At 38.7% G+C, this 23746-nt stretch overlaps 1 protein-coding gene across 1 annotated transcript in view; it reads right to left on the reverse strand.

Moving 5' to 3' along the window:
* The window catches only part of LOC133985365 (voltage-dependent R-type calcium channel subunit alpha-1E), an 89899-nt gene extending 79235 nt beyond the window's left edge, over window positions 1-10664 (reverse strand). The window contains exon 1 of the mRNA XM_062424987.1: window positions 10578-10664. The gene's annotated coding sequence lies outside the window, so the exon portion shown is untranslated. The remainder of the gene's footprint in view (window positions 1-10577) is intronic.
* Between the last annotated feature and the right edge of the window lie 13082 nt (window positions 10665-23746).

The raw sequence follows: 23746 nt of genomic DNA on the forward strand, positions 1-23746 counted from the left end.
GGGTTTGGAGAATGTTTATATTGTACAGTATGAATAGTCAGCAGTTTAGAGAACTTTCTTAGTCCAAACCTTTCAACGACATGGTGCAAATCTTGATGATGGAAATCCATCATAATACAGTGAATAGGAAGCAGGTGGGGTAATCAAAAAAACCATGAATAAGGAATTTCCAACTTGTGCAGCCAAAGAGGGAGTGAGTTCTCAGTGACTGCTCTGTGCTGCAGTCATTTCCTTTTTTAAATTAAACCATCCATTAGCTCATATATCTATCTAGCTCAAAATTAGAGTGAATAAAAAGTGTGTTAATAATCAAACTGCCAGCCCGGCAGATCAATATTGTCAACAGGCGGCTGTAAATTTATCATGGAGGTGTGCAAGGGCCTTGCTAGTTATAAGCAGATGGCTGGTAGGCTGGTTGATGGCTGCATACTCCTGAGTTTTGAGAGGAACCAGTTAATACGCAGTTAGCATGAGTGATGCCTGAATTCTTAACTTGATTAACCGATTCAATCAAAGGTGCAATGAATATAAGGTGACTGAGTGATTTTGTTTATTTTGTCTTGTTTTCCTCAGTGAAAGTATGGATCAATGTTCAGACTTGGCATTGGAAATGAGCCCAAATATTTACAAAATTAAATCCCTTAGCCCCAGGATGGCAGTTTAGCAATGTCATGCATGTTTGTGACTTTCTTCAGATTACTATCCCAGTAACTGCAGATTGGGTATGCTTGATTTTTCACTCCACATGACAGTATATCCCTACATCATTACCTAAAAGTGGCAGCTGCTCTGATCTGAAAAAAACATACTGTGCAGACAAGCTCGACTGAAGCTATGGTGAATGACTAAGACTGTGGAGTAGGGAAGTCCTCTGGTGCAGCAAACAAGGCTAATTTTACATTATCGGACTGAAAAGACTGACTTGAAATGGAAAATAGGAGAATAATTCACCAGTTCTTGGTGTATTTGCGGCTCCTGCCACTGCCCCCTGCCCTTTACAAATGCAAGGAGGTCCCAGTGTGAGGAAGACCACAATGCATTCACAATAAAGCTAAAAAGAGATTTTAAACTATAAATGTGTCAGATTTCACATCCTCGTTCTCATTGTAGCTCCGCATGTATAATTCTCAAGAAAATCTATGTCAATTATTCCACTTCTTGTGCGAATCCCCAGTTGGACTGACACCTCTCAACATATTTACCCAGTAATTTCAGATGCCATCATAATATAAACAAATGATTAGAGGCTAAACACCATCCATTTGTCTCATGAATACATGCATGCATGAGGCCGTCTGTGCAGTAAGCATTTTTCAGTAGCTCCACTAGAGGTCAGAAACATGACGCTGAGGTCCCAGTTTGCTGCTATGATGGACTCAGTTTGCTTACAAAGTGCCTTTTACTCATTTGTCAAAACTACTCCATGCTGGAGCAACATAAGTCACACAGCAGCAACATTTAGACTCCCTCCTGTTTTGAGGGAAATGGATGATGAATATTTCACAAACACAAATTTAGGCATGCATCTGGCTTGTTTCCCTATTAGCTTCAAACAAAGCCTAGTGTGTGGATCTTGATGCTGACCACATGCTACACAACCTATCACTGAATTATAATATCAACACAGGAGCCAACAAGGGCAATTTAGATATAGCTAGGGTTCCCATTTGGCTTGAAAGCATCAGTGGCTGAAAGAAATCCTGTTGCACTACAAAGGTATTATTTGCTCCAATAAGCTAACAGCATTGAACTCTGAGAACACAGCACAATCATCTTTGATATTTAAATCTGAAGCTTTGAATTCAAGGTCTATGACGGGGCCCACATTCACTGGGCTCGACATTTCAGGACTTTAATGTCCAAAGAGGCATATGACAGCCACAGTTTCAGCATGTACACACACAAAAACATAAACATACCTTACACACACACACACACACACACACACAAACACACACACACACACACACACACACACACACACACACACAGTTATCACAGTAAATTAAGTATTACATTTTTTTTCACATTTAATTTTGAGAAAAAAAGTTAAATACCATGAAAGAACCAAAACCAACAGTGTGTTAGACTGTCTCTAAATCCTTTCTTACTTCCCTATGTGTCTGTGGCTCTCAGCCTCATGCCCATTGGATCTAAATGAAGATCTTCTGAAAACCTCCCTTTTAAAAAGGGTCACACACATTTTTTTTAATCCTTAAAAGGGTAAATATTTTTCTAAAACAGATGGGCAAGGTAGTTTTTAGCTATGTTACTTAAACAGCAGTAGATGGTCTGCCTGTTAAGGACTATTTTCAGACATGACATGATGAAATTGTGAAATGTGTTAATGGCTCACTGACATGTCCTTAACAGCTTTTGTACAACTTTTTACTTTTTAAATTATTACTACTTTGGATTATATTTCTGTGTATTATGAGTACACAACATTTTTCATGTGACTGTCATGTGACCTGCGCCTTTGTCTGTTAAAGATGGTGACTATATATTTGGTTTTAGTCTGAAGAAGAGCAGTGCACTAGAAACGTCACTCCCCTGGTTAAAACAGTATTTGCAAAGGGAGCAACAGTGTGCAGAATTTCTTTCCTTGATGCTTTTGGGTTTTTATGTCCAGCACGTGGTTCAAGTTTTTTGTTCCACACATCTTTTGATGTCATGGGTTTTGTTGACAATGACAATTACACCAGTCTTATCGTTTAAAATGCAGTGATTTGGGCTTGACAATAAATAGGACATTCAAGACCCACATCACTTTCTGTCTTATGTAAGCTGATGACCTGTTCCTATTTTGAAAGAGGGGGGTTAAATGTGCCTCTTCTCTATGCAAACATCATTACATGAGAGTGTTTTATTTGTCGGTGTGTGTGCACATATGGGGGTCAACACAAAGTGCTGCTTTTTTCTAGCAGACTTGCCTGGATAGCAGACCAGCTGTTCAGAAAAGCATATACCTCTCTAAGAGACAAAGAGCGAGTAAACACAGTTAAAATAATAATCTAACATTAATCAATATACTATAGTGTATTTATCTATGTGGTTAGTTGAAATGGGGTTTTTTTTTCCAGGAAGAGGCTGATAGGCAAGGCAGCTTTATTTATAGAGCATATTTCATTACATGGAAACTCAATGTGTTTTTACATTTCTTTTAAAAGAGACATAAAAACATCAAGCATATGCAAAGAAAAGAGTAGATTAAAAGATTATCAGAAATAATAAAAACAACAACAATATATAAAATATTTATAGTCACAATACCTACATACACACAAATACGGAACATACACACACATACTCGAGGAAGATCATACAGAGCAGTCCAACGTTCTCATGGGCTGAACCACACACAAACACGCATGCACACGCACACACACACGCACACACACACACACACACACACACACACACACACACACACACACACACACACACACACACACACACACACACACACAGCTTTAATGTGGATACAGTTTGTCATCAGACAGAGCACTGCAGAGGGCACAGTAAATAAATGCACTAGCACCTGATCTTATTCTGGATACAACCAGAAAGCCACCATCTAATGACCTGAGAGGTCTGTTGGGGGTTTAGTGAGTGAGCAGGTCAGAAAGGTACTACCTTAAAAACCAACAGGAGGATTTTAAAGGATTTCTCCTATCAATGTGAAGCCAGTAAAGTTATTTAAGTATTGGAGTAATGTGATGATGTTTCTCTTGTACTGATAGTATATGTTAATAAGTTATAAATTGTTCTTATGGATGAATGTAAATGAGTTCAATGTAGCGTTATGCACCTCTGGCAGCGGTTTTATTTTCCAGAAGCACAATTAAGACAGCTACACTTCTTAGCATGCACTTCATTAAAAGATAAAACTGTAAATGTTTAAACTGACACTAAACTTTTTTCCAATGCATAGCCTGAAACATAATTTACAATATTGCTTGTAGCGAGTGAATTATCTGCACATCTATGGTTTTTAATTATTAAACAGATAATAAATGTTTATCTATCTACATGTCTACTAACCCATGTACATTAAGACTTCAACTCAGAGCTGTGTGTGTGTGTGTGTGTGTGTGTGTGTGTGTGTGTGTGTGTGTGTGTGTGTGTGTGTGTGTGTGTGTGTGTGTGTGTGTGTGTGTGTGTGTGTGTGTGTGTGTGTGTACTAGGTATTCCTAATGTTGTGGGGACTTAAATCTGTTCACACAGTTATGTTATGGGGACTCGCCTGTCTTATGGGGACAAAAAGCAAGTCCCCTTAAGGTAAATGATTTATTTTAGGGTGAAGACTTGATTTAAAGTTAATATAAGTTTAGGGTTATGTTAAGTTTAGGATAAGGGTTAAGATTAGGCATGTAGTGGTTATGGTTACGGTTAGGATATGTGTCCAGTAAATGAATGTAAGTCAATGTAATGTCCCCTGAAGTGATGGAAACATGTGTGTGTGTGTGTGTGTGTGTGTGTGTGTGTGTGTGTGTGTGTGTGTGTGTGTGTGTGTGTGTGTGTGTGTGTGTGTGTGTGTGTGTGTGTGTGTGTGTGTGTGTAATAGTAAATGAGAGCACATGCTGCCTTCATGTGGTGCTGAAAGGGAGGACCAGTGGCCATATTTCATAGAGGGTTCCCTCAGGGGATGAAGGTGGTGTCAGTAAAGCGGGGCATGAGCCCATAGATGCATGGTAGTAACATTTAAGATTATAATGGGGAAAGGAGAATGGGGGGCGTCCCAGTGATATTCTGAGGCGAGAGAAAATATAGGCCATCTGATGGTGTGCTCTGATCACATTCAGGTTTAATTAAAATTTTAAAGACCATTTCTGAAACAGAGATGGTGACTGAAGCAAACTAAAGCCATTTTTTAATATTTAGTTTTGGCATTTTTGCATTTATTAATGGTGGCAGAAATAGGCAGGAACATAGGGCGAGAGAAAGGGGATGGGATAATGTGCAACAAAGGTATCCAGCTGGAATCAAACCAAGGACATGTTGCAATTATAAGCTTACTAAAACCAAACACGAACTAATTCTTTAGAATTTGCAGAAATTGTAATAATCAAAATCATTGTAGGGGCTTTTTTTAAACCGTTCTGTCACAAATATGAGTTAAACACAAGGGAACACACACAAAATCAAAAGTTAACACTATTTGAGCCTGTGTCTGTCTCTTTCCTCTTTGCTACACTCCCAAATTCTTTTTCATCCCTACACTGCTTTCATTTTGCACCCCATAGCAACATTTAGTCAAACTCGGACACTATCATCCGCTGACAGATCACACATCTCAGTAACTCATGATCTCGCTCTGTCTCTGTGATGGTCATCAACAGTGTTAGTTGGCAACACTTTGCAATCGAGATTCAGGGAGACGGACATACAGAAGGAGAGAGAGAGAGCAACGAAGAAGTAAAGAGAGAGAATGAATGCAGAGAGATTAATGAGAAGCTACCATAAACACAGCACAAATATGTCATTGTCATAAAACAAATATGCCAGCCTGAATTAAATGAAAACATTTCTATAGTGCGTGTTAGTGAGCAAACATTTCTACACTTTTCCCTCGACACACATGCTCTCTCAATAATGCTGCCGTCTCCATTCTGCATATTGTTTGACAGACACATGGTTTTGTGGTGCAGAAAATGGCTTTCAGCATGTCATCATTAATAATTCACTTATGACAAACAGCTCTGACATTTACACTCCGCTGGGTGTCTGTCTGACACTGACAGCAAGACAATAATGAAGGAGAAGGAGACGGAGAGGGCGAGAGACGGATTCTCTCTCAGTTGTGTACTAATGAAATTAGAAAGGATCAGGACTACTAAAAGTGTCAAACCATCAGTAGTAAAACACTGATGGAAGCTGCCTGTGATGACCTTTTTAGAGATGGTCCATTGAGCACAAATTGAGTTGAAGTGAGTTTCTGTAGCTTTAAGAAACATGAACAATGAAGGAGACGAAACAAATCACATATGGCATAGGATTAACTTTAAGGTGCAGTCGAGCCCCTTAAGCAAATCTAGTGAAATTGGTGTGAATGAACAATGACATTTAGATTGCATGCCTTGCTGTCCAATTGTGCCTCTGCTTCAAACATCAATCACACACTCCCTCAGCTTTCAACAGACAAACATGAATAAGGAAATATGTGAATGAGCTGCTAGCAGACTTGCTGGCGGACTAAGTGATGGACTTTTTAAATCCCTGTCTCTCCTCTCCTGAATATCTGTCTGACTCTCAGGTCAACAGGTTGAGAATAAACCAAAGTGTGAGGTCCTCTGAGGGCAGCAGAATGCATACGCTCTTTCAGAGCTAACACTTTGTGGGCAAACACTTAGAGAAGCAGACAAATTGAAACCAGAGGTGGTATCACTGTTTCCAGGACGATATTACTGGCTTTCCAATCTGTAGAGCTGCTTCCCAAAAAAGTCTCATCTGAGAGAAACAGAAATGACAGCATCAAATTGCTTTGATCAAACTGTGCAAATATTTTTCCTTTGAATGTCATTTTGAAAATAATAATTCAGCCAGAGGAAGACACAAGGTTATAGCTTTTATACAACAGTCACGTCTGTACTGACTGAAAACCAACTTTAAGAGAAATAGAAAAGAGAATAGAAAAGAGAATAAAAAACAAATACAGATAGAAATAAAATAAATAATGAGAAATACTAGATGAATTCAATGCTCAGAACCTCATGCAGACTTAAACTGAGACCTGTAGTAGAGGTCCTCTTTCTTTGTCCTGGTGGATAAATAATGAGGCTTGTGCTCAGTGTGTAAAGAATGAAAAAAGCTACTGCAAACAGGCAATTTTCCAACAGCAGCAGTGAGCAACGGACGTTTTATGGATGGCCAGAGGCACAGCCAGTGTTTCTATCACGTTGTGATCAGAAGAGATGAGGATCACACACTGTCTGCCCAAGTCCGTAAACACCCCTGCCGAGAATAGTATCAACACAGGACACTTGCAGCATCGCCTCACAGATAACCACTGATAACACAACACACACACACACACACACACACACACACACACACACACACACACACACACACACACACACACACACACACACACACACACACACACACACACACACACACACACACACACACACAATTATGATGTGCTGGTGTCCCAGTACCCTCAGTATATTGTCTGTGTTTATATATGTGCATGTTACCGGTTAGCATACAGACAGTATGTCAGGTCATGAATAAATGATAAATCCTTCTGATAGGTGTTGGTGCATCATATTCTGCTTTGAGACAAATATGAAGGTTTGATGGTTTGACTGATTCTACTCCAAAAGTGGGGTGATGATTTTCATGAAATAACAAAATGCTCTTCTGATGTGAAGCTGATTAATCTGCTGAGTTGTTCCTGATTTGCACTGCGAATATAATTTTTGAAAAGGCCCAGATGAAAATATTGTAATGATCGTCACAATTACCTACTTCATTTACAAAGAGTTAAACAACTCTAATAAAACAAAGATCATTTTTTATTTTAATCTCTCTCTCTACATTGTTGTCGTAAAAGAATATAAAATCTGATTTTACTCACCTTGGACCTTTCCCAATGTTCTTACTAAAACATTTAAGCAATAACTTGAACAGATGATGTACACATGTTTACGTTTTGTTTGTGAGAGGGAGAAGAAGAAGACATTTGTGGCGTTGTTTACTCTCCTTTTGAAATCTCTTTTAATAATGACATGAAGATGCTTTTAGTAATAACTGCCCAATTCAGTCCTCCAGAGACAGTGGAGCACCAGTCTCATTCATGGTGCATCCCTTTACTGTAGAGGAGTGTGTATGAGCCCTCATTCAGAGCAGAAGAAAGGTGAAACAACAAAGAGCTGCAGATATGACATTGGACTCAGAAGAATGGAAATCAAAGAAAATCAAGGAACTAATTAGAGAAACCAAATTGTACAATAAACACTCTCCCTATGCCACCTTTTGTCTCAAAAATTACAGCACACACACACACACACACACACACACACACACACACACACACACACACACACACACACACACACACACACACCACACACCACACCACACACCACACACCACACACCACACACACACACACACACAGCAATGAGGTCAAATAGAGTCCAAAAGATATTAGCGCTCTCCAATGTCTACTCCTGATGCGGTTGAAATGCCAGATTGATTCAGTGTGATTACTGTCATTGAGGTCACGTTAAAGCCAACACTGAGTACTGTTATTTTATCCAGCACTTCCAAAAAGGATATCTTTATCCACATGTCAAATGCTCACACACACAGAGTACATGCACAGACACACACATGCATCTGTTACACAAACAAACAAAACACAGTTAACCCCCTGCTAAAAGCAGAACAAGATAACAAGATACCAGAATTGGAGGCTTAATTGCCGTGTTTTCTATTGTAGCATGTATTTCAAGTAGGGCTCTGAATGTGACATGAGAAGCTTTCAGAAGATGTCATTTGGAGGCACATGAACAAGGACAAAGTCAGTGGTTCATAGAATCTGCTTTGCTCATTTCAGGCCACAAAACAAGAGGTAAGAAAATGGACAAAGCACATTGAAGATTTTGTAAATGTAATCAACAGAGCAAATTAATAAAACTACTATATGCTGTATTTTGTACCAAGCAGAAATATTAGTGAGAGTGCAAGTTTCCTCTTGCACCACTGTCATACTAACATTTCTTAATAGGCATGAGGGTCATCTTCCAGGAAACATTAATACCCTAAACAACTTTCATGCCAGTAGTTACTTTGCATACAACACTGATAATCTGCCCCGGGGGTGCGCTACAGGGTGCTCTTAGGGGCAGGACATTTCATGGCAACCTGTGAAATTTGCTCTGCTAATAACAGGCACAAAAAAACCTCATGAGCTTTTTTATAAACACATTTCTCCTGTTTGGTCTAAAATCACAATGACCCCCCTTCAAAATATAAAAGCAGGTGCACACTTTGGCTCAGGTGCAACATTTCATTTTCCATTGTCCTGTCAGGTGGCTGTATGTTTGCCTCTAAGTGGCCCTGAGAGGTAAATGTTCATGGTTGTAACAGATCCTGACTCACTATGGTCATTGTCCTCTCAGTATCAGAAGTGTAAATCTGACATCAAATATTATATTAATTATATCAGGCAGGCCAGAGAATAGTTATCCAGTCCATGACCGAGCATCTATACAGGCCTGGTAATCCAGTAATTGCCCACATCAACTACTGTCACATGGACTTAAACAAATGCAGATTTGAATGGAAAAAGTTCTCATTCAAAATTACTCCTCTTATTCCTAATACACATTTTGCCCCCACCCTCCTCATGAATCCCCCTCCATTTATTGTATGTCATCTGTCTCCTGCCATCATGCACCTCAAGTCTCTGTCTCTCTAGTTATACACATAACACGGCATGGGATGTGGCATCCTCTACCTGTGGTGAGGAAGGGTGTGGAAGCGCAGTTGGGGCCAATTCCACTAGAGATGAAGCCCCAGTTTCAGCAGGGAAACAGAGGGAGGCATCACCACTATAATCAGCAAGAAATCCCACTGCACCGCAGGGCAGGAAACCAGTAAATAGATACACACACTCCCATACACGTGGCATGAGCATGTGAATGAGCATACCTTAAACACACACACTTACATACAATATATATATATATGATGTGTGATGATGATTGAGAATTACAATCATCATCACTGCGTCAGTGACTGGGATGACAACATAACAAACAAACAGCTGCTGAAATTAGACTCTTACGATAATCAGTTCGATGAAGACATTGTCCATCTCCATTCCACTGTAGGATGGTTGCAATTAAACTGGCAATCAAAAGACACTAAAGACACATCCATGCTTTAAATACATATTTGCATCTGTAACTTCTGTCAACACATACATTGTCCTCATTGTGAGTTTGAAAATGCTAATGAAAAAACATGTGTTAGTATTTTTGTATTTCATAGTTTATTTTAAATTGTACCCAAAGAGAGAAATCTGAGAGAAAACACTGGTTTGGTCTTATATTTTCAATTGATTATAAAGAAAGTTTACTATATCACCATACATGTATTGTAAAAAGAATTACTGTAATAGGAAAATGTGTCTCACCCACTTCTACCTGATCGTTCACTACGTAAATAAGGTATTCAGCTGCATAGATTTTTCAAATTAAACTTTGGTCCCAGGTATGCTGACTTCACTGCTCACAGGTGGAGAATAAAATAAACTTAATGTACCACAGAAGTTGTAGACAAAAAAATGCTCTCAGTGCTCTATGTAAACATAGCTTAGTAATGTTTGTTTAGTTCTAGTTCAATAAAAAATAGTTCCTGTTATCATATCAACAAATGTTGACATTGTATACAACTGTTTTGCTGTGGTCTGTTTCTCCATGTTATGAGAGTTGTGAGCCGATGTGATCTATACGTTTCAAAACATTCAGAAAAACAGTCATGTAGAAAACACCCAGAGCGTTTTAGTGGGTAAGTAAGAAAGAGTCAGGGTTTAGAGTTTAAATCAGAATCATACTCACTCCCACTCCTTGCGTCGTGCCTGTGGTGTGCTTTGTATCTTATGAGCCTGGTGGGCTTTCACAATGTCCCTCTGTTCGATCAGACCACCCCGACGTCTCTTCATCACATTGGGACTGACCACCAGTTCTCCTTCTACCCCCAGCATTCCCCCTCCGACTTCGAACGATGAGGTCACATCAAGAGACAGGCCGAGGCGGTCCTGGTGTAGAGGTGGAGCAGGGCCAGACAGGTGTGGGAGGTAGAGGGTGTCATAGCTGGTGGAGAGACTCGGGGGCTCCAGGAGGGAGTGGGACCCAGAAAACAGGCTTGAGTCACCTGCCAGTCCTGCACGATGCTTCTGCCAGCTTTCACAGTCTGTCGGGGATGTGTGGTGGATTTGGCGCCTGGGGTTGCTGCTACCACACATTGCACCAATGCCAAGATCCAGACCATCATCTGGACACTCTGGCCCTCCTGGGTTTCTAGACAGCCCCAAAGCATTGTGCTCCCCTGTCAGAGACTGAGAGCTGACCAAACAGGAGCCCAGTTCCAACATGGTTGAAAGGCTGTCCGAGATCTCAGCATACTGCTGCAGGAAAGAGCAGGAATGAGGGAAAGGGAATGCAACGGGGGAAGAGAAGCGAGAGAGACATAACATTAATGTATAATCATTAAGAGACATCAAAGAGTCACAAAACACTTCATTTCCATGCTAATTTTATTGTGTGTGTGTGTGTGTGTGTGTGTGTGTGTGTGTGTGTGTGTGTGTGTGTGTGTGTGTGTGTGTGTGTGTGTGTGTGTGTGTCTTCACAGAGGTTGTACAGATGTGGTATAGCTATATCATTCTCATTTAGAGGTCCAGATACCCAAACAGTCTGTACGTGTTTGATTACAACAACAGTCAAATGGCTGAAGAGATCTGACTTCTGTGTAAGTTATGCATCTGAGCCTCAGAGGCAATGTGTCAATGGCCCAATAGCTCGCACTGTCCTCAGTCAGTTTAAAATATTACCAGTCCTCTGAGCATCAGAACCAATTAGATAAGCTGTAATGCAGCCCTCAAAACAAACAATCATATAACACTGCCACTGCAGGCTTATTGGTGCAATTAGGAAGAGGGAGGAAGGAGAAGGAAAGTCATTTCATCAACCCATTTTCTCCTTTAGCTAGTAAGAACATTGAGATTTAGTCTGGTTTCAGGTATGCTGACACAATATATTTTAAAGCTACAAAAACCTCTTTACTGGTCCCGTTTTACTGAGCCCTTGTCATTTTAGTTAGCAGAATGTAAGATTTACAGTCTGTTTGAGAGGAAGGGCTCTAAATAACTTTTGAAGATATTGAGCAGTAAAAAGAGGATGTATAGTTGTACAGTTCAGATAAGATGAAATGATTAAATCATTCAACCGTCTGGAGTAACAGCTTAAAAACCTCCAGACTGCTGAAGCATCCTAGGAGTGGCAATAAGTGGACATGATGAGAGGCTGTTCAGGTGATGATCACAATGATGGTATCACTTGTACAAGAAAGCTGAGCCTCTTTGATTTCAAGAGGTCTCAACACACACCTCCAGATATCAAAAATGTTTTGAACAAACTATGAAAACACTGCTTGACTGACTAATGTAATGAATAACAAAGACACACCTCAGGCTGAGATGCAGCAGATACAATGTTCTCCTCTGAGGACACAAATCAAACAGCAACAATTGTATTCATTGAATTCACAAGAGAGAAAGTGGTATCATTTGGGGGCATAAAAAATAAATGAAAAAAATGTGAAATAAAGGTGACAAAAAATACTGCACATTAATCATCAAATGTAATGTTTTCCTGAGGTATGGGTGACTGGCTCAGCTCATTAGAGCTGATTGAAGTGACCCAGTTGGTGACAGTGTTAACAGTTTTTTAGTTGTCCTATGATTGCCTATGGACCCACTTTACAGAGTCTGTCTAAAAAATAAAAATGCATTATTTACATTATTTCTTAAACTATCTAAAGCAAACAAGGACATGGAGCTGGAGTTCATTAATCTGATCTTAAAAGTCTCACTGTGGCAAATAAATGTTATGTTGTTAAAGTGTGTTGTACTGTCTCTAAATGTCCAATAAATTAATTTATTAAGTTAGATTGAGGACTTTTTTCCACTGAGGATGCAGTCAAACGTTATAATTAGTATTACAGTTTTTTGGAGAAGCCATCCTCATTGCTATTAACGCTTTGCATTTCAAACTCAATAGCAAGCTAATTATCATACTTCAGTGCTTTTTCCAGCTATTCTCAACTAATTTCATTCATCAAAGGCATTATAATAAGAGACACAGCAACAAAGAGACAGTCAAACAGTTGTGGATACAACTGCAATAGGTTCCTATCCCTGCCATAATGTTCTTACCGCACGGCACACAGAGGACCATTACTCCACCTCTCTGACAATATTAAATATATAAATTATCTTTTACACAGAGGGGTTGGTGAAGAAAGAAATTCAGTATAATAGTTGAAGACACCTTTATGACTACTGTTACTGGATATGGAGTAATCTCCACTGCCAATATAAGTACTGTCAATACAGTTTTTACTGTTTGAAATTATCTACCTAGCCTGAAAACCATAAAAATAATAAATCAATTCTTGAAACTGACTTTTACAGGTTTCCTTTTCAAACCTAACAATCTGTGGTGTTTCTGTAGTTTCTGATTGACCCTGCCCATTACCTCTGACACTTTAAAATCCTTACTCTCTTGGGGGTTAATGGCATATAATGACAATGTTGCTGCTCTGGGACCTAGGTAAAGTGTCTTTAATTGTGGCTGCTTAATGAATACGAGCTGTGCTTCAAATAAAGACAGAAAAAACCTGTTGTGGCCAAATCCTGCCCTCTTCCTCCTCTCCCCCACCTTCACTGAGTGGATACAGTATATACATATGACTATATAGACATTTGTCCATATAAATGTCCAGTGTTTGGTTCCTGGCAGTGGAAGCTTTATCTGAGATGTGGCAGGAGAACCTCCATTGATCCAGTGCTTACTGAATCCATTTTACAATTTATGTTTTCAAATTGCTTGAACAGGAATGCCAACTCAATTAGCTGATATATACAGTAGAGATGTTTGAGGTTGAACGGTTGGATCTGGGTATGATACTTCCAGAAAAAGCACCTGCAACACTCGGCTGACGTTGGTTGTACCGCATCTTTTACTTTTAGCAAGAAAGAGCAATAACAAGAAAAGCAAGAACAGGAAAATACATCAAAGGACAAATCAACAATTTACATAAAAGACTAGAAATTGTCCAGACAAGAAAAAGGAAACAAACATCATCTGTTCAAGGTCAATAGAAAAAAATTCTCACAATAAAATTACTTTACTCAAAAAGTTGTCATATTCATGGTTGATATCAACAAAAGAGGCAGTTACAAGCATTTAAACACAAACACATATTTACAAGACTTAAATGTTGGAACAAGTCCACTTTTTGAGACAGCTAATAGTTAAGGATTTAATGAGTAACAGGCCTCTTGTAGAGGATGAAAGCTTTAAAAATAAACACAGGTATTGATATTGGCAGGAAAAGTATACTGTATAGGACAATAAACATTGATTGTATTTTGGCACAAGTACGAGATTACTTTTTTAGTCAATCCAGTCGATTCTTATCAAAAAACAAATGCACTTTGCTCATCTATGGTGCATTTACATAAAGGCAATTTACACTGTGGATTGTGGTCATCTACCATCTGCAAGTGAGATAAAGAAGACAGATACAATACCTTAGCCTTAGATGATAGATTTTGTCTTTTTAATCTATATTCTTTTTGTTATAGTTGATCATCTTTTTGGGTCACATTTAATATTGTGATGACAAAGTGGAGGAAAAAAGAACAATTAGAAGCATAAACAGGAGGTAATAATCAAAGATGTAGTCTAAATCCCCTGTCTGCATCATGTTTTGTGACCATTATCAAGACCATTAGTACAACAAGACCCATATCACCAGTTCGACAACAGATTTTCATCACAGAGTTTAAAAGCACACTGCACAGAGTCGGACAACAAGGCTCAACTGCTTGCGTTCATGCTCCATTGCGGTTGCTCTTCATAATCACCAAAATCCCAATGCCAACAAATTTGACTGTGGTTTGATACATTTCTCCTCATTAGCTTTGAAGAGATTGGTTGTTGATTAGCCTTAGTCTCTGAGCCTGCCATTATCTTAAATTGACCACAAACATCTAATGTGTTATTCACAGCTGTGTACTGCTTTCTCAGTCACTTAGGGTCTGATCAACGGAGACAAAAGAATGTGAGTCGCGAAAACTAAAATAAAAATCTTACCAAATTGTTTTTACGCTCTTTGCTGGGCAGCTTGTAGTCTGCAATGTTACTAATGAGGAGTGAAGGAGACACTCAGGCAGGCGAGGAAACCTTCTCACACCTGCTACCCCCATCAGCCCACACACCTGCGTGATTACACATCATATTTCACCGCATCGTCCCCTCAACTTGTCAACCTGGATAGAAGCCAAACGTGTCAAGAAGTGTTGTGTCACCTGGAACTCTAATGGGAGTGATGTGTTTAAAAAGGAAATCAGCCGTAAACTATTCTGTCAGCTGAAAATAACCATCCTGTTTGTAGGGAGGTGCTGGAGATTCATGTACAGGAGGGATAACAAGTGCAAATAGTAACTCTAAACTAAAGATAAAGGGAATAAGGTTAATAACTGACACTTTTTATATTTCCTATAATTTGCTTAAGTTTGTCTAAATCTGCTGCTTCAACAAAAGGGAAAAATAAAAGAAGGTGTCAATTCGCAGATAAAGAAAAAGGTTTCATAGACTGTTAGTGTGATGCATCTACAATTTAAATAAAAAAATATATACAGTAAAAAAGACATACAGACAGCTGCCAGCACCTATAGAAGTTATCCATCACAATGCAGTGGGAACAGAAGGTACAGAACAATATGCTGCAGATAGCTACATGACTCAACTGTGTCAAAGTTATAATATTTCTTCAGACATTTTCAGTCACTCTGTAGGTTGTGGATTATCTTACAACTTTGTTCGACTGGTACAAACAGAAGAACAAAGAGCTATTCAATGTGGACATATCCTCTCAATGAGGAGTCTAATTTTCTCGGTTAGCATCTCACTCTAAAATGCAGCCACTGCATATTGCTGTTCTGTATTATACAGAGTGCATTAGGCAGTGCCAACATCTACATATTACATTTACAACTTTCTATTATACACTGTGGTGCATTTCAGTGAGCTAACGGACAAAGGCAATATGCAGATGAGGGATATGTTAGAATTTTAAGATCATTGAGGAAACATAGGGTGAAAAAACCAGTGGTGACCTTTCTACACACTAAACCAGAAAGTTAGCAGCATGCCTAAGGTAATGGCAAAGATGTTGAGGTAAAAAGTAAATACTACAATGTTAACCTCTGCACTGTTCATTCATCTCATATTTATCCAACTAATGAACACCATGTTTTCGAATTGAATATTAACAAAAGAGCTTCTGATGGCAACTGATGAAGGAAACTACAGGGGGCAAAAATAAACCAGCAAAACTTTTCCACTGCACTGTGCCAGCAGTCTTTTTCTTTTTTCAAACTTTTTATTTGTATCATGCATTTCATGTCTTTTCCACCCACAGGCCGTCCCTCTGCTTCTATTGTTGTTGCTATTTCATTACTTCATCCTTTGTATATAGAAATGTAATTTATTTAATGACCTAGTGTTACCTAACAGGACCTATACATTTTATACCTATACATTTTCTTCTTAATGTTTAGTCTTCATTTCAATGTATACATGTATGTATTATACATGTCATATTTACACCTTTGCATGTTTCATATCTTCCATTTACACTCTTTTCCATACTTTCCAAGTTTTGCTCTAACTGTCATTCATTTCATGCATCCATTTACTTTAATCTTATTTTAACTCCATGATTCTTTTCTGGATCCCACTAGTATTATATTGTATCCTACAACAACAACAGCAACAATCAAATTTCCCTCTAGGGTTTATTAAAGTTTCATACTATCATTATGTAACTTCTGTCCCATAAACAAAGAATGGCCTAAGATTGAGTGGATCAATTAGTTGTCATTGTGACTGTGAACGTCCAGGGTGACTCAACTTGTGTATGAATTTTTCTGCTCTGAGCCCAGCAGCAGATGATTCAATAAGAAGCTTCAAGCTGCACGATGAATCACGTAATTATGTTTCAGGACAAATGTGGAACATTCCTAATAGGTTTATAAAATGTTTGCCTATTTAAATGTTTTAGTAAATTGGTAAGCCAGTCAATCCACCACTTTGGTCTAGACTGAAATATCTCAACAACTACTGGATAGGTTGTCAAAGTTTTGTACAGACATTTGTGGTGCTCAAAGGATGAATTATAATACCTTTTACTTTTTTGACTCATATTTAGTTTTATTTTGTTATATGTCTCAACTGTTGGATAGATTGCCATTAAATTTGGTACAGTGGTAGCATTTCAAATGTGCATTTCCGTACAGCGAGAACAGCGCGTCCGTGCTGTGGTTGCACGTTGATGTTAGTATTTGGCTCAAAGCACCACCTGTGCACAAGTACAGTGTCACAGAGCTGCTAGCATGGCTGTAGACCCGTCATCTTAATAGTCTACTGGACATCATTTGCTTTTAACTGGTGTAATTTCTTATATTTTGATTTGGGTATACATGTATAGCTATGTTCACTTGCACCTAATCGGAAACATTGTGGGACAACACAATATCATTTAAAATGAAAGGTATTTGTGTGTTCTATGAGTTTGTCAGCAGTTCTTGAAAAAAATACAACCCACCTTAAAAGGAAAGTTACGCATTTAGGCGTTGTCCCTAACTGCAGCCCGGTATTCCATGACATGTAGCCTTCAGATAATGAAAAGACATTTCTCAAAGAGATCCTACTGCTGTGATGACCTTCAGGAAAGACTATTACGCACCACCACTGGCATGTCAGTAATGATCAACATTACTAATAGGACCTCCACACCATTACAGTCCAATCATTGGAAGGTGAAGTAGCCTCATTGGAAAGGGTTGGAGAAACGGTCATAGGGTTGATAGTGAAGCACTTCTTCAACTCTGTGCTGTAATTATTATTCTGTGATAAATAATCTAATACCCAAATTTACTAATGTAGGTAAGTGCAAGTAACACAATAAAATAACAGAAGTGGAACTATCGAGTAAGTTAAAACTAGTCCATTCAGAAAAGCAATAATCATTCCAGGAGTTTTTCCTTTCTGGCCCTGGAGTATGTGTAGATTAGTGGATCACTTTCAAGAAAAAAAATCTACCTTGCTTTGAGGGAACAAGGGGTTGAAAATGTACAGTACAATCCCATGTCCCGTGAGTGAATGTCTTATTAAAATGTCAATTATGTTTAGGTGTTTGATAAAAAAGGAAGGCATCCTTTCCTGTTCCAACCTGCTGACCATGAAACCACTCGAAGTTGTTTAGCAAAGTATATTATATTCTTTGTCAGTACCACCAATATGAAACACTCAGTCCCCCAGGTCTTGTAAATCAGATTTGTATACTTTGGCAGCCATGCAACCTTGCAGGGAAACTGAATTGTATGCAATGCTTTAAAGTAAATGTCAGTCATGATGAGACATATTTTACAGTGTGCAGCAGACATTATAAAATGTAAACCGAAGTTTTGCAAAGTGTTGGAAGGAGTCTAGATTAAAATCGCCCCATTTTGCACTGCTAGACATGTAGCAAACACCTGTCATTACAGTGAGGAGAATAAATCAGTTGTATAAACTGGCCAAAAGCAATTCTGTAAATCTGGGCTGCAGGAGCTCTGGCTGAATGCTTGATAAAAGGCTTTGTGAAGAAGTATCACAATTATTATTACAACACCACACTAACACTTGAGAGGTTTGTGGGCCTGTTCCGGATATGTGCATGTGTGTGTATGTGTTGTACAATACTATACTTAATGTATTAGGTGCTCTGTATTGACTCTAACATGTGTTAATAATTTAAGATAATTAAAAGGTTTGTAACACAGGCAGGTGCTCATATCCTGACAGTGCTATATACAAAACATGCTTCACCTAACACTAGATTTGTTTTTCACTTATGTGCAGAATAAATGGAATAATATACAGATATAAATAATAAATAATTTGATTGAATGGGACCATACCGTAGCAGTAATTGAATTCTGCGGATACATCTTCGTATTTGAAACACAGACCCATTCATAAAACATAGGAATATCTAAACACAATTTCTATCTGTTCTGAGATTGTGCTGAAAGGCATATGCTGATATTGATTGTTACTATAACTTAAATGTGCAAACCAGCAGCAAATGATCTGTTGCATTCATAAGTCAGCTCAATCCAGCCCAACTAGAGGCAACTATAACACTGTGATAAAATGAGATCACTGTAATGAAATCTTTAGTTGATAATTAATTGATACAAATGGGCAGGTTTTAGCATATCGGCATGAATTGCTTCTTGGTGTTTGTCTACATTTCTGGCATATTATATTGTAGTGAGTGCCAAACCACAACTGCAAAAAGGACACAGCAGGGTGGTTGTACTACCACACAACTAGAAGGTTTGATCGCAGTTACAGCCATCATGGCAGTGAAGAACCTTTAAAATCCCTGCTTGCTCACAAACCAATGACTTGGATAACTACTGAAATGAAATGCTCAAACAAACAGGAGTTTCCATGAAATACAGATCTGATCATATCAAATAGAAAAAAGTGACATGCCCTCTTTTAGATATCCATGGTACACCTAAGACCTTATATGTGAAAACAAGCATTGATGTCTAAACAAACTAACTAGTTTACAGTCGGCACCAGCCTTGTGGACGGAGCCTTGTACCTGAAACAGCTTGACAATGTGAGTAAGAGTCTCATTTATTTCACAATTCAATAGACAGCATTTGTCCTTGATGAACTGATGTGCTATCAGTCAGTATCTACAGTAAGTTGTGTTTTAACCAATGATTACACATTAGGCATTTTAAAATACCCATGGCACTAATCTACTCAGCTGTAATCTTTAATCACTTTGATAAAGGCTTTGTTTGTCTTTAACACCTTGAATTGTGGAAATGTTTAACTTGCACATAACATTTTCACAGAAAGACTCTGATGAATCACAATCCGTCTGTATCTGACTGTAGCTATGGTGGTCCAACAAATATGCAGCTTGTTTTCCATCAGAATCAGCTCAGAGGTCCACTCGGGTTCAGGTTTGTGCTCAACAGAGGCACTCATTTATACATCATGAAAACCAATGTAAATCCCTTCTAAGGAGAGTGGTGTTATTTAATCAGAACATAATCAGAGCCCTTGACAAGAAAAGATTAATAAAAGACAATTACAGGAAAATATTGACAAACTAGATTGGGTGTGCTAACTGACTTGGCTAACTATTTATCCATTGAACAGCAGCTGGGTATCTTAGGAGATTGCATGACAGCGATTTTAAAGCTTTACTTCTGTTAAAAGAGAAATGTGACATGAAGTCGACTTACATCACAGTGTTTGCCTCCAGCAGCCTGTCATCTATAACACTGCCTCTGTCTTTATTGTCAAACTCCCAAGAATACATAGTGTTTTGCTTGTTCTAATAGATTACCTTATCTAAACACATTGCTACAGGCCAGGGAGTAGGTTCATTTTTCAGTAAAATGATAAAAAACACACACATATGATTTGATATTTCCCCACATCAAAGAAACACAAGTGCAGAGACAAACAAGCACAGTTTAAAGATGAATAATACAAGCAAATATGTCAAAGCCCCTTAACAACTTGTCAGACACACACTTCTCTCTGCTCACTGAAGAAAATGTAGTCTCGATTTTCTCATGTTTAATTAATTCTTCCCTCCTTGTGGTAATGACTGCTGCATTTCCTAAGCTCTGGGATCGAACTGGGCAGATTTCTTGTCCTACACTTAAAATGATATCATTAATTGGTCAAAGCCCACTTAGTAATAAGCAGATTTAATTGGCCCTCATACTGACACCTGCACTATCACTCTGAGCAACACTCTGGAAATTAAGATATTTTCTTTTTTTTATCTGTGATGACTCACTCTCTTGTCCTCTCATGCTGTTGCACTGGTTTAACACAAATTGGTACTCTTTCCAAGGTTCATCACATTGCTGTGTCCATGTTTTGCAAGATTAAATAAGAATGCAACAATCCAAGTTGAGTGACAAAACAACTCCAAACATTTAGAAAGAAACATGTACCTGCCCACCATAGTGTCGTAGAAGAGACTTAATGTCGAAAGCAACATAATTACTGTTCAAAACGCGTTTTCAACGATAACAAAACTGCAGGATGTTTCCATAGAAGTCAGGTAAAAGCTCCATAGTCGTGCAATAGCTGTATCATTCTCACTGATCTGCATGAACAATGAAGACTGAGGAAATGGATTTCTACACCCTGTTCCTCTGGGTCGTACACAAACATAACCTATGTGCCAAAAAGCTTTAGTCTAGTTGTCATCTGCGAGCTCAATACTGTCACGAGTGTTGTTTTTCTCCTCCAAGTAAACACCTGTTAGAAAAATATTAGACACGCAACATTTCTTACCTAAAAAGGAAGAACTCCTTTCCATTTCGGTCACCTTTCCACAGGAAATAAAAATGTGGCAGCAGATACGACCACGACCGCCGAGAGAGAGAGAGAGAGAGAGAGAGAGAGAGAGAGAGAGAGAGAGAGAGAGAGAGAGAGAGAGAGAGAGAGAGAGAGAGAGAGAGAGAGAGATAACATGTCAAGCCAGGGGAAATTGGATCAGTTGCCTGTTACACCACCTTGTATTGAAAAGACGAGAATAAAGAGAATGAAAAGATAGGAAAACACAGAAAATGCTGTTTGTTTAGTCTAACATTAATATTAAGCCGTACTGCTCATGGATATCACTGTAACCTACTTGTTGCCTCTGTCTCCGCGTGGTCAAGCAAGCAGCCCTAACCTGGAAACCTCAATCTCTGGCTGAATGGTCATGACTGCAGTTTATCTATTTATGACTCAACTGTTAACAGTGTGCACACAAATCCTACCATCAAACTATTGTTTACAATGTGCTCTCTATTTGTTGCCATAGGGACCAATAAAAGAAGATTCTGACCTACAATAAAGGCCAGTGACATGAAAAAGAAATTAAGCAATATCCTGTGATGATCCATCCATCCATCCATCTTCTACCGCTTATCCGGGGTCGGGTCGCGGGAGCAGCAGCCTAAGCAGGGAAGCCCAGACTTCCCTCTCCCCAGCCACTTCGCCCAGCTCTTCCCGGGGGATCCCGAGGCGTTCCCAGGCCAGCCGAGAGATGATGAGTGACTTAAATGGACTGGACTCGGGCTTAGTAGGCTATGGTCATTTTCTTTAAAAGAGTGGAACGTTCAAGGTGATGCCATGCACCACTCCTAAAATACACACTTCAGCCGCAAGATGGCAGTAAGTGCACATAACTTGAAGTCGTGTCTAAATGGTAACCCCAGATTTGCGAAAGATCTCGCGAGAGTGATCGTTTGAACCTAAACCAGGATCTTTCCCGAAACCCTAACAAAGTGTTTTTGTGCTTAAAGCAGTGCCTAAGCAGACCTTAACCAGAGCATTGTCACTTCCTAAAACATAATTATTTTATTCAGTGACCAACAATTATTAGCACAATGAGTGAACTATGGGCACATTTAGGGTTACCTAGGGTTACCTGGGGCTATCTAGGGTTAAGTTGTGTCAATGAGCTTTGAGTCTGACCTTTTTATAGTATATGCTCAACATTTCTTTTATGAAATTTATTTTCCTGTGGGCTATTTTTACTTATTTTTTACTTTTCTTCTTTCTTTTTTGTTAATTTAATCGAAGCCATTTGTATTGTCAAAACAAGTTTCTAACTTAAGAAACCAAAAGCTGAGAGTGAGCCAATAATATTGTACATCTGTTAAAAGGATCAAATTAAATGTAGCCATTAGTATGGAAGGGATAGGGTAAAATATGTCTGATGTTACTACTGAAACCTATTAGGTTGTGTATTGTGTATTGTGTATGTTGAAATAACACAATTAATTGTAGATTTACATTTGCACATCACATGTACTCACTTCCTCTTTTTCAATTAGAATATATTTTTTACTATTTAATTGTATTTCACATTTAAATCACCTATTAATCACCTATTTTTGTGATAGTGGTAATTTTCTCTTACTTGTGTTTTCTCTTCTTTGACTGTTATGCACAACAACACCAAGGCAAATTCCATGTATATGTAAACCTACTTGGCAATAAATCTATTTCTAACTCTGATTGAGGGATAATAAGCTGTAACTTCAGCCAACATCATTTCAGTCTGTAGAAACTCTTTATGGTACTGCATTCTTCATACTGTTTTGTTGGTAGCAGGTCTAAACATGGCAGGGTCTACCATAAGGGCAATCTGGGCAAGTCCCAGGGGCCCTTGAGCATAAAAGGGCCCTCAATGATGAAGAAAAAAATGTGTGTGCTTTTTTTTTTGTTCAGCTCGACAGAAATACGACACAAAACTTGACCAAAGCTCTTGATGTTGATCATTGTCACTGTCAGAAACTTAGTATGTCCAAAAACAAAATATGGAGTTACAAGTTTTCCACCCGACAGCAGTATTATCCAATCGGAATAAAATAAAACTTTTTGGGGGACATGAGCTTCAGTGCCCAGGGACCCCTGGGGGTACCTATGAAGCCTTGGTTCTAATTGCTATTTTTGTTGACTGTTCCTTTTACAGTTCTTCCCCAAATGCATTTTGTATAATTATTTACAAACCGAAATCAATTTCAACTGGAAATTTCAAATGTAGTGTGTAGCTACTATTCTGCCTAATTATTTGGTTCTTTTTATCATCCCTCGTTACCTGCGTTTCCATTTCATTCATAGAGAGCCTGTGTATGTTTGTTGAATAGATAAAGTTTTTAAGAAAAAATACGTCATTCTTTTTTCCTATTTGCTTTGAGAGTGTGTGTGTCTGTTGGGTGTGTAGGGCTCAACCGTTTGACGTGGCCCAACTCTCGCGATGTTTCGGCTGCTCATCAGCTACCGACTCATCCTGGTTGCTCAGTTTCACCGCTGAGAAACATCAACATAGTAACCCGGGAAAGGCGACC

Source organism: Scomber scombrus, chromosome 8 (assembly GCF_963691925.1).
Source record: "Scomber scombrus chromosome 8, fScoSco1.1, whole genome shotgun sequence".
Taxonomy (NCBI): Eukaryota; Metazoa; Chordata; class Actinopteri; order Scombriformes; family Scombridae; genus Scomber; species Scomber scombrus.